The 15,853-nt window shown below is 48.1% G+C and overlaps 1 long non-coding RNA gene across 2 annotated transcripts; it reads left to right on the top strand.

Moving 5' to 3' along the window:
* Positions 1-1,762: 1,762 nt before the first annotated feature.
* Positions 1,763-15,443, top strand: LOC141422530 (uncharacterized). 2 transcript variants are annotated; one of them, XR_012447150.1, is made up of 3 exons: positions 1,763-2,029; positions 2,961-3,190; positions 14,041-15,443. It is a non-coding gene; the product is annotated as an uncharacterized lncRNA (long non-coding RNA). The 2 variants fall into 2 exon arrangements; XR_012447151.1 differs by lacking the exon at positions 14,041-15,443 and adding an exon at positions 7,785-10,912.
* The last annotated feature ends 410 nt before the right edge of the window (positions 15,444-15,853 follow it).

Below are 15,853 nucleotides of genomic sequence, written 5' to 3' on the forward strand. Positions count from 1 at the left end.
AAAACATCAAATAATTTAGTGAAAGCTGGTGACACAGAAGAAGACAACAAAAGACCCAAAGGAACACCGTGGTGGGCTGTCCCGTCCTGTCAACCGCCAGGCTGCTCCAGCCGGGCAGGCAAAGGTTTCCTGAACTGGCAGAGGGTGAACACTGAGGCGTGTGGCCACATGGTCCCCGACTGACTACTCAACTTGCTGTCCCAGCACAAAAGTAGCCGTGGGAGACTGAGACGTCAGCGTAGAGCATGACGGAGGCGGTGCGGAAGGATGTGTTATTTCTGGACACTGATGTTTGCTTTGATGTAATTGCTATGTGTCGCAAATTATTATTCTTCCTTTCATTTTTTTTCTCAACCTTTCAGAAATGCAACAAACCTCAGGCCGTTTGTGTTAGAAAATCAACCAGAGTGAAGACATTCAACTTTAGGAAATCCAGTCTTCCCATCCCTTCGGGGATGATGGATGGATGAAACCTAGGAGACAAGGTTTGGTTAAGGAAACCACACGCTGTCAAGGTCGTGAGGGGCTGGGGGACACTGAGTCATGACAATGTGTGTGTGCTCTGTGTCCCCAGCTGTGCAGAAGCTGGTACAGGGCCCACTGTCAGCCATGCGTGTTTGTAGAAGGACTGTGGCACTGGCTCTGCCCTTCACCTAGTTCCCAGCTGCAGAGATGATGGCAGCAGGTTCCTGACCCTCAGTCACCAACAGACATGTCTGAGGGGGAGGAAGAGAACTCCCGTGGCCTGGTCTGGCCGTGTTCAGTCCACTCAAGGCTCTGACTGCCCTCCTCACGACGTGCGTCCAGAGGGTCCGGGAGGTGTGAAGCTGAAGTCCTCAGCACAGAGGCTCTGCTGAGCACGTGGAGGACAGGCTGCCCCAGGCCCGGCAGCCGCCCACCCAGCTCAGCTTCTCTGCACACGTGGGGCCTCACCAGGGGAGTCTGTGCCTCCTGACTGATAAAGCTCCGTCTCCAGTTAGTGCGACCTGGGTGAACATGGCTTTCAAAGTGCGTACGACAAGACAGCCCAGCAGGACCGGGCTTCCTCACTGCAGACCCTTGGAGGACAGGCAGATGGCTCATTAGGGTTGGCAGGGGCCCTGGGACTTCCATGGGGACACTGGCCCCAACAAACAGTGGTGGGTGCAATGGAGCTGCAGCTCTCCTCTCACTCAGAGGTGAGTAACAGGGGAACAGTGACATGTCTGCAAACCAGGTCTTTTCCCTAATGGCCACCCTGGTGTAACTTTACGCAGATGCACACTACTCAAAAAAGAACTTCAACCTCAGTCTATAGTTCAGACTCCGCATTTTGAACAAATACCACTTTGATGAAACTGTCCACAACCTTCAGCCCATCTCTGTCGACCCCTTAAAATTAAAACCTCATTAAAGACAAAAGTGGTGGCCACCTTGACTACCAGGATGTCCATAACTACAGGAAAAGATGACCATTCCAGACCACAGTCCACTTGAGAAGGCCCTGAGTCCTCTGGGTTGGAGGCACCAGCCGTCTTGGGCCTGCCATGGCAGCCCAGTGTCCTCAAGTTGCTTTCTTAAGGAAAAATGAGACTGTTTTCGCCTGCGACTTTAAATCATTTTTGTTTTGGCTTGACCTACGTCTCTCAGGAATCTGCTTATGGTTAAAATTTGTTCAGAATGTAGTTGTCTCTTTGACCAAAAAAAACAGAGCAAAAACTGCAAAAAACATCACAAAACTAAGCTGTAGCGCTCTGGTGGCCTGTTGTGTTCACCAGGCCAGGGAAGGAGCTGCCCTGGGGCCCGCTCCTCCTTCAGTCAGAAGGAGGGATGTGGGGAGGGCCTCCTGGCCTGGGTGTGCACTGCACACCTCCCCTTGTCCTGGGCTCGGCCTGAACGGGTGGCCACACAGGGGATGACAGCATGTCCAACCTTGACACAGCTCGGGACACACCTTCCCTTGCGGCAGCACACAGCTCAGATGGACAGAAGAGAGACATTGGTTTTTACAATCCAGACAGTAACGACTAAATACATTGAACACTGAACGGTAAGTACATTTTCCTAAACGAAGCCGTGGCATTACAAATGGTGGTGAGAGGGTCTGATGAAATTGTTACTGCAGGAAGGAGTGTCCCAGATGTCACAAAACATCCTAGATTAGGACACTGCCCCAGGTACACAGTGAAAGAACCAAGCGGAGCAGGGAGAGAGCAGAGATGACTCCCTGGGAAAACAGAAGTCCCCTCGAGGCGTGAGGCGGGCAGTGACAGAGGCTGACCACCTCGAAGCTGTTGAGCTTGGGGTTTCTGTAATGCAGTAGTGTAGGGTTGCTAAGTGACCCCTCCCCAAAGGGTTTGGTGGCTCCAGTGGCTGCCCGGGTCGGGGAAGTCACACACCCGTGCCCTTGAGAAGGTGAGGGCAGGTGCCTGCACATCCTTTCAGGCACACATGAGCTTGACATGGGTGTGAGCCCCATAAGGAGGAACGAGCTGTTTTCTTAATCTTGCGTCCTGGGTGAGGAGCATCTGGAGTTTTGTGATTCCGCCTGCAGCCCAGGCATTTCCTTGTTCCTGCTCACGTCTAGCTGCCAGCACTAACAGAACCATGTCGAACGTGCCTGTGACCCCTCCAGGCTTCCTCAGGGATGTGATCTCAAGGAGGCCAGGGGACCTGAGCAGAGGGGGCATCCGACCCAGGCCTTCTGTGCTGGGACCCTGTCGCTGAGGCTCTGCTTCACATGTCCAGTAGTTTTGTTTGTTTGAAAATGATAACCAAATAAAAAGAAACAATTTGAAGCTTCTGTACTTAAATCTTCACTAGAGGGACTGATTTAAAGGGATCATTATCAGTCCAAACCAGGCCATGTTTTGTGCTAGGCCAAGAAAAAAAAAAAGAAGGTGTGATTTGGTAGTTGTGTCTTCTCTTGTTGGGAACAGAGAGCGCCACTCCATCGCTGTTTCTTTCTTCCTTTCTTGTAGGTTTGTGTAAGCCCCTCTGCTTCTGCTGGGGTGGAGGTAATGGCTATGCATGGATGAGACTGGATTGATGGACTTATTAATGGAGGCACTGGCTTGAACCTCAGTGCGGCTCAGCCTTTGCAGGCACTGGAAGAAAAAAAAGCAGCTTTCAATCAAGGAGGAAAAGTGTTAAGATTGCAAGAGGGTGGACTGGAGGTGTGAAGAAGGCTTTTCTGCCAGACTGGTCTCAGGTAAGCCTCCTGTCTCCCCAGAACAGCCCCCTTCAGGGTCACCTTCTTAATCAGAAAGACTATCTTTCTGACCAGTCTACACAGCAGCTCCTGTGATTCTAAACAGAAATTCCAGAGTCTGAATTGGATGGGCCTATCTGCTCTGTTCTCCTTTTGCTTTCTTATCCTTTGTAAGCTGTGGCCTGTGAGGGATTTGGACGGCTTCACCCAGCACAGTGGTGAGGCAGAGAGAGTCCTCAAAGGTAAACTCGCATCAGAGAGCTAAATTCAACTCTGACCAGGGAGCAGCTCAGTAAACTGTCCCATCCAGGGCTTTGTCTGAGTCTGGTTCCCATGCTTGCTCTGGCTCTTCAAGCTGTGTTTTATCTTTTTGTATGCCTTGTCATTTTTTTGTTGGTAGCCACAGTGATGTGCTGTGTTCAAGGAACTACTGACAGTCGGCCTCGCGTATCGTGTGGTCAGGTGTGGGGAAGAAAAGTGTTTTATACTATTGTGATTAATTCTGTCTTTTAGTGAACCTGGCTCCTGACTTGGACTCTTCTCGAGTGTTTCTCAGTTTTTCCTGCTCCCTGAGGTGGGACGGGACGAGTGGCACTGGTTGGAGCTGGGTTTTTCTTTTCTGCAAGTCAGTAGCCAGGAGGTTAGGCTCAGGCAGGTTCTGCTGAGGCAGGCCACTGCGGGTTCCTTTTCATGCTCCTCTGTCAAACCGTGAGGAAACACTTCTCCAGTATTCACTAAGAGAACCTGGTCGGCCTCCAGGAGGGCTCACAAGCGTGGAACCTCATATGCCTGGATCCTTCTGAACTGTGCCTCAGACTTGTCCATGCCGAGCTTCCAGCAGCTCACCAATTGCAGTTTGTGTTTTCCTGTCCACCGGGGCCATCAGCTCATGACCTTCTGCTCTGGGAAGTTGTGACTCCCCTGTTGGTCTCTGTGATTTGGTAACGGTGGTTTTCCCTGTTACCTCACCTTCCCTTCCAGATATGAGAAGAACTGTTGATATTTTACTTTGTCTAGCTTTTTACTTATTAGGCAGAATGACAACTACACTTGCTAGTTTAAAGAGTTTAGTAAGTCTCACGTAAGGTTAAGAACGAGAAGCCCAGTATAGTGGTGCATACCTGTAATTCCAACACTTAGGTGTCTGACTCAGATGGACCACGATTCAGGGCCAACCTACACTACAAGTGACATCCTGCCCATTTTTGTTCTTTTTCCTTTTGATTTGCTGTCTGCATCACTTTTAATTTTTGCACTGCTTTCTACATGTATTGTCTATACTCATTCTTTACTCTTAAAATATTAACATGAAGTTTGGACCTTTGGCAGCACTGGGGACTGAACCCAGGGCCTTGTCTTTGTTCTACCACTTGATCCATGCCCCCACTCCTTTTAGCTTTAGGAACTTCTTGTATTGGGTCTTGCTTCACGCCAAGGCTGGCCTGCAGAACCACACTCCTATTTACTCTTCCCAGCCAGCTGGGATGGCAGGCATGTGTCACCACACCCAACTTTTCATCAATCGAGATGAGGTCTCATGAGCTTTTTGCTTGGGCTGGACTTCAACTTCAATCCTCCTGATCTCTGCCTCCCAAGTAGCTGGGATTACAGGCGTGAGCAACCACACTTGGCCATCTGTCTTCTTTTAAACAGTGTGGAGACCACAGAGCTCCCATCATACCCCTCGTCTCCAGGTGATTCTGCAGAACTTTATCTCCACTGTGGTGTTGAAGCTATGAATTCCCATCTGTCTTTTTACTACTCTTGAAGGATGATTTAATTGGGCACAGTATTCTAGAACAGCATTCAGATATTGTCAGTTCTTTTAGTAAACTTTTTGACAACTCATTGCTGTTGGGAAATTCTCGGTCATTATTCTTTTATGTAGGCCTCCTAGCTCTGGTTTTAAGGTGTTTTTGTCACTTGTTTACTCTTGTGTTTGTGTTGTTCTGCACTGAGTCCACTCTCAGTGGTGGTGCGTCTGTGGAAACTTCAATTTGCTGAGAGAGAGCAACTAGAAAATCCTGTGATTGCTTCTGCTCTGAGACCCATGGTCACAGTACATTTTAGGTTACTTTTATAGAATTTTTAGCTTAAAGTCTTCAGACTACTCAAATGGTATTGCTTTTTTGTTTAAATTTGTTGTTTTATCTTTTTTGCTTTCTTCCTCCCTCCTTCCTTCCTTCCTTCCCTCCCTCCCTCCCATCTCTTTATATTTCTAATATCGATTCTTCTTTTTGCTAAGTTGAGGTTACTTTATGACAGTCTGGTCACCTCACTTTCTCAGTGATGACCTCCACCTTTCCTCATAACTTTCATCCTGTCATACACACCGTTGGTCTCAAATTGCCCATTGTATCTAAGCCTTATTTACGCTGGTTTATCTGAACCAGGCCCCAATCCCAAACCATGAACTGTACTTGCTCATTATGCCCTGAAGTATCTAGAATCTAGCACAGTTCCTGTTTCCTTTTCAAACTAGAATTTATTTCTTGGAAGATTCAAGTTAAGCATAGTTGTTAAGAATCCATCCAAGGTGTTCTGAGCCTCACCCAACCAGGAGACACATAGCACCCAACCATTAAGGGTGCTAAGAATGACTTAAATGGATTTAAATGAGGACCGTCGTTATAAAATGATACTTAATCAAAGTATAATTTTCCAAATGTTAAAAACATGACTCTTACAAATATCAAATGAGCATGTGACAAAGATTTATTTAACCCATGAATGCGGGAAAGGTACGGCAATCTTCATTTGAAAGATTCTAGAAAGACGGAAGTGTTTACAGTCACCAAGAGAAATAATTTCCAAATTAGATGCAAGGCAAGCTAATGCTTTGCAGGATGGTGGAAGTGTAAACTTGGAGGTTATCTTTTCTACCAGAGACATCATTTGCATTTCTACCAGACAAAATTCATTCGCATCTATGATAAAAGGGTCATTTGCATTGAATTTCCTGCAGGGTTGTAAAATACCTTAACCAATCGTAAATGGTGCACTAAGAGCCTAGGCAGCCCTAGAGTCTTAGATAACAGGCTCATGACAGGCCATGCAGCCAGTTTGCCTATTTTCAGGTTTGGATATGTCTTTTCTAAACACTTCTCACCCACATTTGACCAGAGAGCAATCGCTACCAGAATGTCAGCACAGCTGTCCCGCTGTCCTTGCATCCATTAGGGAAGGGTTTTGAGAAAGTGGAGTGAATTTTATTAGAGCACCTTTGAGAGACTGGAAACAAGTTGTCCCTAGGGTGAGAAGATGATATTGCTGGTTCCAGAATTCATGTTAGTGTAACAGGATTGCAGTAGAGAAAAATGGGGAAGGAGGGAGTAACACTGGCTCCCCACACAGGAAATAGGAGCAAAGGCTCAAACTGGTGGATCCCATCCGAATCTCATACTTTCTGAGCTAGGGGATACACGTGGTCACATCGTCCTAACCTTCAAGTGCTAGGACGAGGGCTGAAACATGGAAGTGTCACCTGGCCTGCCTGAAGCACAGGGACATAGGTGGCTTTAGGACTTCCTTTCGTAAGACATGCCTTTCTTTCTTTTTTTTTTTTTTTTGTCCTTTTACCTATTTAAAAAGATTTGCAGGGTTTTTTTGTTGTTGTTGTTTTGTTTTTTAAGTCAGTTGATCCGGTCATTCTTTATGAACTAACATGGGTATAACTTCAGGACTTTTTCTTTCTTTATTTTTGGTGATGCTGGGTTTGAACCAGGGCTTCATGCTTGCTAGGCAGCTGCTCTATGGCTTGAGCCACTCCTCCAGCATCTCCAGGTTCTTGTAACTGAGCCTCTAAGAGGGGTGGGTGGGGAGCTAGCTGCTAGGCTTTTTAGCTTTCATTTCCTCACTCCAGGGTCTGAATCTGGCCCTTTTGATATTTAGTAAAATATATAATTTTCCTGCCTCCTCATCTAGTTGTCCAGTGTCACAATTGCTGTGGGTTATTTGTTCCTTAAATCACAACCCAGTGACTTTATCAGTGATGCTCAGCCCTGGCCTGCACCAATACTTGCAACCTCACTGTGAAAGGCCCCTTTCTAGCTCCTTCCTTTTACCACGTTACTGGTGTTTTTCTATGAAGTGTGCTGTTGACTGGTATATCAGAGAGTAAAACTCTGCACCCAGAGCCAAGCAAGAGCAGGTCTACACTTACAGATTTTAAGGGGAGTCATTGTTTCTCACATTGGAGTCCATGGAAAGGAAGACAAGCTTATTTTTTCCACCTTTCTTTGAAAAATGGGTTTTGGAGAGGGGAGCCCTACAGGGGCCTCATCTTCTTGCTAGGGTTTTAGTTTTCATTCCAGCCTGCTAGGGACCTGATCCCATAGGGACATTAGAACGCAAGTCCTTTGTCTTCTGATACCCAAGTCCAGCAGCCCCACCTCACACTGGGCTGTTTCCTGATGTCCTGTCCCTTTATGTCTGACCTTTCAGGTATTGCTTGTTTGAGGACTAGCTATACATTTAAAAGGATGGCTGATAAGCATTTCAATTTTAAGGACATAGGATGTTCGGCATGTTTTATTATAGTATTGATGGAAATGAAAGTCACTGCTTGGATTTGTCATATATTTTTCTCTTTCAGGTGTCCTGAATAAATTGCCTTCCTCTGTGAACAGAATAACTGAGTAGCCAAATGACCTAAATTCTCCAGTCTCCTTGAGAGCCAGGCCTGTCACATAGCATTGGTCTGTCGCTTACTGTTTCTGTCAATGGGGAGAAGGCCTCTGGCCATCCTATAATTAGAGCAGGTATTGTGAACTCGATTCTTTGTAGAAGCTGTGTTCTCTGCATCATCCCGAGTCCTCCCCACAACCCACTGAGGCAGGTGCTAATCCCGCAACAGCCCCTTTAGGAACCACTTTTGCTACAGAGCTCTGACTCCTCCCTTGGGCCCCAAGGAGAAAGGCCTGGCTTCCCTGCCTTCATGTCACATCTGCCTCCTTTGTCTTAAAACCTGAGATCTGTCACCCACTGAGCTCTGTGGGAGGCCCGTAAACCACTCAAGGAGCATTTGTCTAAAAACTTGTGACAGGTAACTTATCTCACTACCTTCAGGGATGAAGGCGTAAAGGTAAGAGTGACTGAGGCACCTCACTGCCAGCTTGCACAATGTCCTGTTTCAGATCTCTGAAAAGGTACCTGAAAGTCTCCAGTCACTCACTGTCCTAAGCCTGCAGTCACCTTGGACTCCAGGAAGAGCAGCTCACCCCATGACGAGACTGCCAGCAAGCAGGAGCGATCATCTCGTGGGAACAGGATTGTCTCCTCAAGCCATAAGGACTTCTTCAGGCCACCTTGCAGGGCCATAATGAAATAACGATCAACCAGATCTGCTTAATTATGACGCAGCTTACCCCTGCCCCAGTTCTTCTATTGAAACCTAAAGCCCATGTCAGTACCCCAAAGGTGACCTAAAGTGCATGCTTTCCCTCTTTCCATGGCGGGCCACGACGATAAACAAATCTCCTTTCTCTGCCCTTCACCACTCCTCCTGAACTAGAAGGGGAGATGGAGCCTGGTCTGTTGGGATTTCCAGGGCAGGGACTTCTGCCCTAGAACTCCAGTGGCAGAACTCCTAGAACTCCTTTATCAAATGGAAATGTGAGGTGTGCAAAAGCTAGCTGGCTTCCTCAAGAACACTTGCAAAGTGAATAATGCCAGAGCCATACTGGGAGCCAGGTCTGTTGAGCCCAGAGGCCTTTGCTGAAATCTGCGACACCGAGACAACCGGTGTGGGTGTGACTGACTGGTTTCTCACCCACACTCGGCTGAATGTTAGCACTTTCTGCTCAGTGACATGCCTTCTCCTGTGGGTCTTTACGAAGCCCCGTGGCCCCACATTGCAGACAAGGAAGCTGAGCTCAGAGACTTGCCAGCTAACCCACCACCACACACTCACTCAATTGCTTTCCTACCACCAATGGCTTTTGACTGAAAAGCAGGCCACTCGTGAGTGAGTGAGGTCAGGACTGTGTTCTGAGTGCGTGTTTCACACTGATCGGCCTCGTGTCACCACGTGGAACTCCGAATCTGGACTCAGGCTTCTAGGCTGCTGCTGTGTCCCCACCTTGCTGGGTGAGGGTGTCTTGTGTGGTGCCTCTGTGTCCTGCGTACCACTTCTGGAACCCCTGTGGTCCTGACTGGGCATCAAGTCCCAGCAAGGAGGCTGTCTATGGCCAGGCACCACTGGCTGTTCAGCTGCCCGAGTTCCAGATGCAGCCGGCCAGTTTCAGGCCTTGCTTTCCTTTCTCCCCCTGGGGAGTGGGAGAATGAGTGAGAACTTGTGGTCAGTGCTAGGTCTATGATTTTGGGGAGTTGTGAAATCAAGGATTTTCCAGTCCAAGTAAGGACTAACCTTGGACCGATTCTTCTCTGTCCTACCTGGAGATTCTTTTCCATTCTAGGACACAATACTGAGGAGTGAGGTGAGCCAGACGTAGGGCTGAGGGACACTGTGTGATGAAGACTGAGCCCCGTCTGCTTGGGAGGCGTTAATTCACAGAAAAACCTCTGTAAAGAGGGCGCCCGGGACACCGTGCACTCTGAAAAGATCTCCTCTCTGGCTGCAGAAGTCCCTCTCCAAACCACAGCACCTGCTCAGCAGCGGCTTTGATCTGAAAGCCACAGGCATGGAACTCCACTTTATCCGTGACACCAGAAATGCTGGTGACATTCATGGTCTCTCCAAGAACATGTGATCCAGATGCCGGGCTTTGACTTAGAGTAGTTGATGTGACTTGGGACACAGCTGCTGCTTCCCTGCTCCTTGATGGCCTTCTGTTTGTCTCTTTAAGTGGGTGTTTTTTCTGCTGACGTGGCATGTGGCAGAAGGACCAGAGAGGGGAAAGGAAGTGCCCCTCGTGGGGAAGGGCCGGGTGTGTGGAGACCCTGGTCAGGATCTCCTGGAGGATTGACAGCTGATCCTGCAACTCCCCATTTCCCATGAGGCCTCTCTTGGCAACTGCAACGTCCAGGATAACCAGAGAGCAAAAAAGAGCTCTCAACGCCAAACCCTGAGCTGGTTCTCCCATGGAAGCCAGCGGTGTGTGACACTCAGTATCACTTCCTGGAAACGCAGTGCCAACGACTAAAGACAGTTTCCTGCTCATTCTTTGGAGACTCCCTCGGACAGCTCAGTCCCGACTTCCTTCTGGTCAGAGGAACCACTGCCAAAACCTGCTTGTTACCCTTTGCCAATGGTAACTCAGGGAGCACAAAGGAAAAACCACAGTGTGCCATGCTGAGAACCAGCGCTCTCAAGGACCGCCCTAGTTGGCAGTCTAGAGCTTTTATTGAACATCGGTGAGAGCAAAAGATGGATCACCTTGCTATTTATTTATTTATCCATCTTATTTATTTACTTTTTTGGTGGTACTGGGGTTTGAACTCAAGGCCTTGCACTTGCTAGGCAGGCAGTCTACCACTTGAGCCACACCCTCAGCCCTTTTTGCTTTAGTTATTTTTTAAATAGAGTCTCACTTTTGTGTCCTGGCTAGGCTGGATGGAGATCCTCCTAATTACACTTCCTGCATAGGTGGGATGACAGGCGTGCCACCATACTCAGATTTTGCTGGTTGAGATGGGGTCTCGAGATCTGTTTCCTTGGTCTAGCCTCGTACCGAGATCCTCCTGAGTAGCTACATGGGCCGCCACCGTGCCTGGTGATCACGTTTTTGTTTGTTTGTTTTTTAAAGATGATATTTTGTCTTATCGAGGCATAATTTGTACTCAGTGAAATTCATGCTTTTCTGGTAAACAGGTCAGTCAGGGTTGACCTGCAGTCAAACAGCCAAGGCAGAATGCTTCCTTTTCTTGGACACCATGTCTCCGCCCCACACCCCACCCGCACCCTTTGGCCCCTGATCAGTGTCCTCTGCCAGCAGCTGTGGTGGCCCCCGAGCTGGGCTTTTGTCCTTTCCCACAATGTCCCATACGTGGACTCCATAGGGTAGTCCTTTGCGTTCGGCTCTCTCACACTGACCCTGAGCCCGCCCTGGCACTGCGTGCATCGGTCGTTCGTTTTCCACCTGTGGCCAGGTGGCTGTGATTTCGAGCCACAGCTGATGGACAGTCGAGCTGCTTTTAGTTGTCAGCCACATCCGGAACTCGTGTGAACATACTCTCTCTTGGGTGAGTGTCTAGGAACGGAGCCCTGGGCCAAGTGGAAAGAGGACGTCTACCTGAGCAGACGTGGACCAGCAGTTTTTGGATGTGGATGTCTATGGGACAGTCTTGTTTTTAATCTAGTCTGATAACCTCTGCGGTTTAATTGGGACATTCAGTGTGTTTGTGTTTCCTGTGATGGTTGAAGTGGCTGAGTTTGAAGCCACCTTCTTGCTGATGGCTTTACTTGTCCTGTTTGTCCTCTGTGCCCTTTTTTCTTGCTTTTTGTCTTCATTTGGATCAAGTACGCTGTTACAATCCCATCGTGTGGTATCAGCTTTGCTTTTACCCTCTCAGAGACACGGGAATCTTTGCTCACAGTTGACTGAGTTCAGTCTCTGGTCCACTTGGCTGCTTGTTTCCTGCTGGAAAATAGGGTGGAAGGGGCTGGGTCCTGCCTGTGCCCCATCAGGGTTTTCTGTGTCCCCTGCTCTTTCTTCACAGCCCCCTGGGCAGCTGGTGCAGCTGTGGACAGAGGTGGAGAGCTCAGGTGGACCCCTTGTCTCTGGAACCCAAGGGCATCCAAGCCAGCACCCCAGCCTGTATTTTGCCCTTAGGAATTCATGCAAATCTTCTGCTGCCTTCTTTCCATCCTGTGGGGCTACATTACTTTAGTCTAGAATCATCTGAGGATTTCCGTTTTTCTTCACACAAGAAGCAAGGGCCATATGGTCTAGTGCTAACTGATGAGAAGAAACCAGAAGGACTCAATTTATACTTTATTTTTCATCTCCTTTAGGTAAAAATGGTGTTCAAGCAGAAAGGACAAAGCAAACGTCAGGGAACTGAAATCTGAAAGAGAAAATAACGGGAGAACACCTGTGTTTTGTGAGAGAATAAGCTGTCAGGCTCAGACAACCTTGGAAATGAGATTGCAAAGCTTGGGAGTAATCTGTGTTCAAACTTGAACAGTGAGCAAGAAAGACACCAGAGAGAGGAGCTGGGAGGACATCTGGCTTTCCCGATGGGAAGGAGGGATTGTGGAAGATTCAGTGAGTGAGCTGAGCACCCATCTGTGCTAGTCAGACTTTGTGTTGCTGAGACACAATTCCTGACAGAGACAACTTAAAGGAGGAAAAATTATTTTGGATCATGGTTTCAGAAGTGTGTATCCATCGTGGCAGGAGGGCATGGTGGAGCAGAGCAGCTCCTATCATGGTGACCAGGAAGCAGGAAAGGGATACAGGAAGGGCCAGGGCCTCTGAGAACACACCCATGACTTACTTCCTCCAGCCAGATCCCATCTCTTACCTTTCCCCACCTCCCAATAATAGGGCCATATTTTGAATCCATCAAGGGATTAATGAATTCATTAGGTCAGGGCCCGCTTGATCTAATCCTGCCTGGAAACACTGTTGTAGACACCCCCAGAGGTGGGCTCCACTAATCTGCTAGATGTTTCTCAATTTGGACAAGTTGACAATTGAGATTAAATATTACCCTATCTGTTGGCAATTTTAGTTTAGACTCGAAAAGATATTTCCAGAGTTCCTAGAAAAGAAGGGTACTAACTTTGGCTCACTTAAAAAAAAAAAAAGCTGCAGCAACGCAACCTTGTGTTCTGTGGTGCTCGCTGCCTTGTCCCCTCGCTCTCCGCTCTCCCGACAGATGGGGAGTTGCATGACATCTTAACTTTAGCTGAAACCTGATCTCCTTAAGGACAAGGTAAAGAAGGCACACAGGTTAGAAACCATGTCCCCAGGTGAGGGCAAAACTGGCCAAACATGGGTGGTGGGAGGGGACACTAATCAAGATTTCTGGTTTTCCCTGGGCTTTCTTACTGTTTCTGTGAGGACAGCAGAGTCCTTTCTGTGGCTGTGGCACCTGGGCCTCCCTTCCCACCCTCCTGGGTCTTCACTCCTCTTAGGGTGTACTCACAGCAGTGGAATGAGGTGTACCAGAGGAACAGAGTGGCAATGGGAAACTGAGCTTTAAAATAAAATAAATAAATAAACAGAATGCAAACCCACCCTAACTGGAAGGTAGTTGTGAAGCCAAACCTAGAAAGGGGCCTCTGAATGGAAGGGTGAGTTTTTCATTTTGTCCACATGTTCTTACAACTCAGTTTGTGCTTTTGGTAAGTGTATACAAAACAAGAATTCTGATTCTTTAAAATGCTATTGATAATGCCACCAGCCTTATGTGCACCCAACATTCTGATTTCTAAGTGTTCTTAAGTTTTAACAAATCTGCTGAAAATTCTCGTGCAATTCTTGCTGCCTGGCTGTCACTGAAGAGAGTCCTCTGTTTACTGTTTACATCTCAAACAAAAGGTTGAGCAGAGTCTGGGATTGGTCTGACCGGTCAGCAGGAACAACAGGTAAGCCTAAATTGTGAGGCAGGGGGAAGCCAGGGCGGCTTTCCAAGCCACACAAGCTTGTGTGTCAGAGGCCACAAGAGTCCTTGGGCAAACAGCAGACTCTGAGACAGCCAGCCTATCCAGACACAGGACAGGGGAAAATGGAGTCTTGCTTTTGTGACGAATTCTGATCAAATTCCACAAACATTGAAATGTCGGAGAAATGTTTCAATACACTTTAAAAGGTCTAAGGGTGAGTTGGTTCAGTCCTACAGATCTGCCATCAGACCTATGCCTTTCCCTCCTACAGCAGCTGGATAAAGTTCATTCTTCATTGTCTGTCTTTCTCACCCATCCACATCAATTCCTTCCACAGGTGCCTGGCCATCTGATGAAAGCACAAGAAAGTTTAACACTCTTAAAGAGACTTAACATCCGCACACGGAGACCAGGCTGCCATCCCAGAGTCACCTGCTCTCTTTCTCCCACCATCCTCCCCACACACAGCGCCAGGACTTGATACCTGCTGGTGGGGTCGTGGTGCTTCCTGGGCAGATCCACGATTTACAAAGTCCTCCTGACAACTTGCTGTGGGCTCCTGATCGCAAGTGAGATGCAGTGACTTGCCCCTGACAGATGACAGGCACTGTATTAGGACCTGCTCTAATCTCACACCAAATGGAAATGTTTCCCCGTTCAGCACTTAAAACACTTTATAACCAGAAAATCACAGCACCATATTGCATCATACTGTTTAATTGCATATGGTCAGAATGTGGAAAAGATTACATTTTAAAGTAATAAGCACAGACAAATGGCAGATTCCAGAAGTTTAACAGTTCTAAATATTCTTGCAACATAAATTAGTGAGTAAATATCTATTGGGTGTGCCTGTGATACGTGATGCCATGGTAACCTCAGAAAACAACTCCAGTTTACAACTCCACTGGCCCCAGAAGGCGCCTAACAGAGTTTGGTATTTAAAATCTACTCATCCAGGGAGGAGTCACATTCCTCCACCAGATGTGCAGGCTGCTATTTAAAATCCTGGGCTCCAGTGCACGTGTAGACACGGATCTGTGCCACAGCCGGCATTTCACCCCAACTCGCAGTCCGGGTAGCACTTTAGCAGATGTCTGAATCCATGCAGAATCATACCGTGCCTCATGTTTTATGATGGCTTGAGCACATGGTGATGACAGGCATTACCACACAGCTTCTGCTAAACTGTGCTCCGACCCTTCTGTAATCAGGGCACAATTCGTGTCTGCTGGGAATCAAGGTGAAATGTCACCGAGCGCATGGTGCTGTGAGGAGAAGGATGTGTGTTGCTGCCTCTGGTGCAGATGGCGTCTCTTGAGTCTTCTGTCCCATTAGCCCCCGCTTCCAAGCCCCCGGTTTCTTGTGTTAGGCTGGGGAAGCTCCTGCAAAGAAACCTCTCCCTCCTGCCATGGGAGGAGACTTGTCATCTGATCTAAGAAGTCAGTTAAGCTACCTTAAGACATGAAATTCACTGTCAGAATGGAGGCTGCTGGTTCTTTATAAAGAAAGAAGTGGAAGCTCTGCACGAGCTTTCTCATGCGGTGACGGAGGGCAGGTTCCAGGGCTCCTTGAGTGCCTCCCAGCAGGGTAGGGGGCTTGGGAAGGGTCTGGGTCTTCCTGTCCTCCTGGGGAGTTTGGCCAGACACTGGTGGCCACTGCAGGCAAGGGAAGTGCGAGGAGCAGGGCAGTGCTGGGGCCTGGGAAACACGGGGGGGTCTGATGGCAGAGATCAAAGTGACAGGGGATCGGGGATGGGGATGGAGGACAGGAAAGGGCTTTGTGAGAAGGCAGTGGCCATGAAGTGATTTCTCTCAATGGTCTTGGAGCCACTAATAACATTTTTATTAGCATATATTGGTTGGGCAAGGGCTTTCGTTGTGACATTTCTATATGTGCTTACAAGGTACCTTGGTTACAGTCACCCCATCCATTGTTCTCCCTCTTCCGCCTTCCCCCCACTTAGCATGGTTTTGATGGGTTTCATTGATCTGTTTTCACAAAGCATATAAAGTGCATAGTTCATGTTCACCCTTCTCCCCCTCCATTCACCCTTCCCCTCTCAGTCATACTTTCCCTCTAACAGAACCTGTTTTAGCTTCCTGCCCTTTATTTTAAGTGTATATTCATTGTTCTAAAGGATTTCACTC

Source organism: Castor canadensis, chromosome 1 (assembly GCF_047511655.1).
Source record: "Castor canadensis chromosome 1, mCasCan1.hap1v2, whole genome shotgun sequence".
Classification (NCBI taxonomy): domain Eukaryota; kingdom Metazoa; phylum Chordata; class Mammalia; order Rodentia; family Castoridae; genus Castor; species Castor canadensis.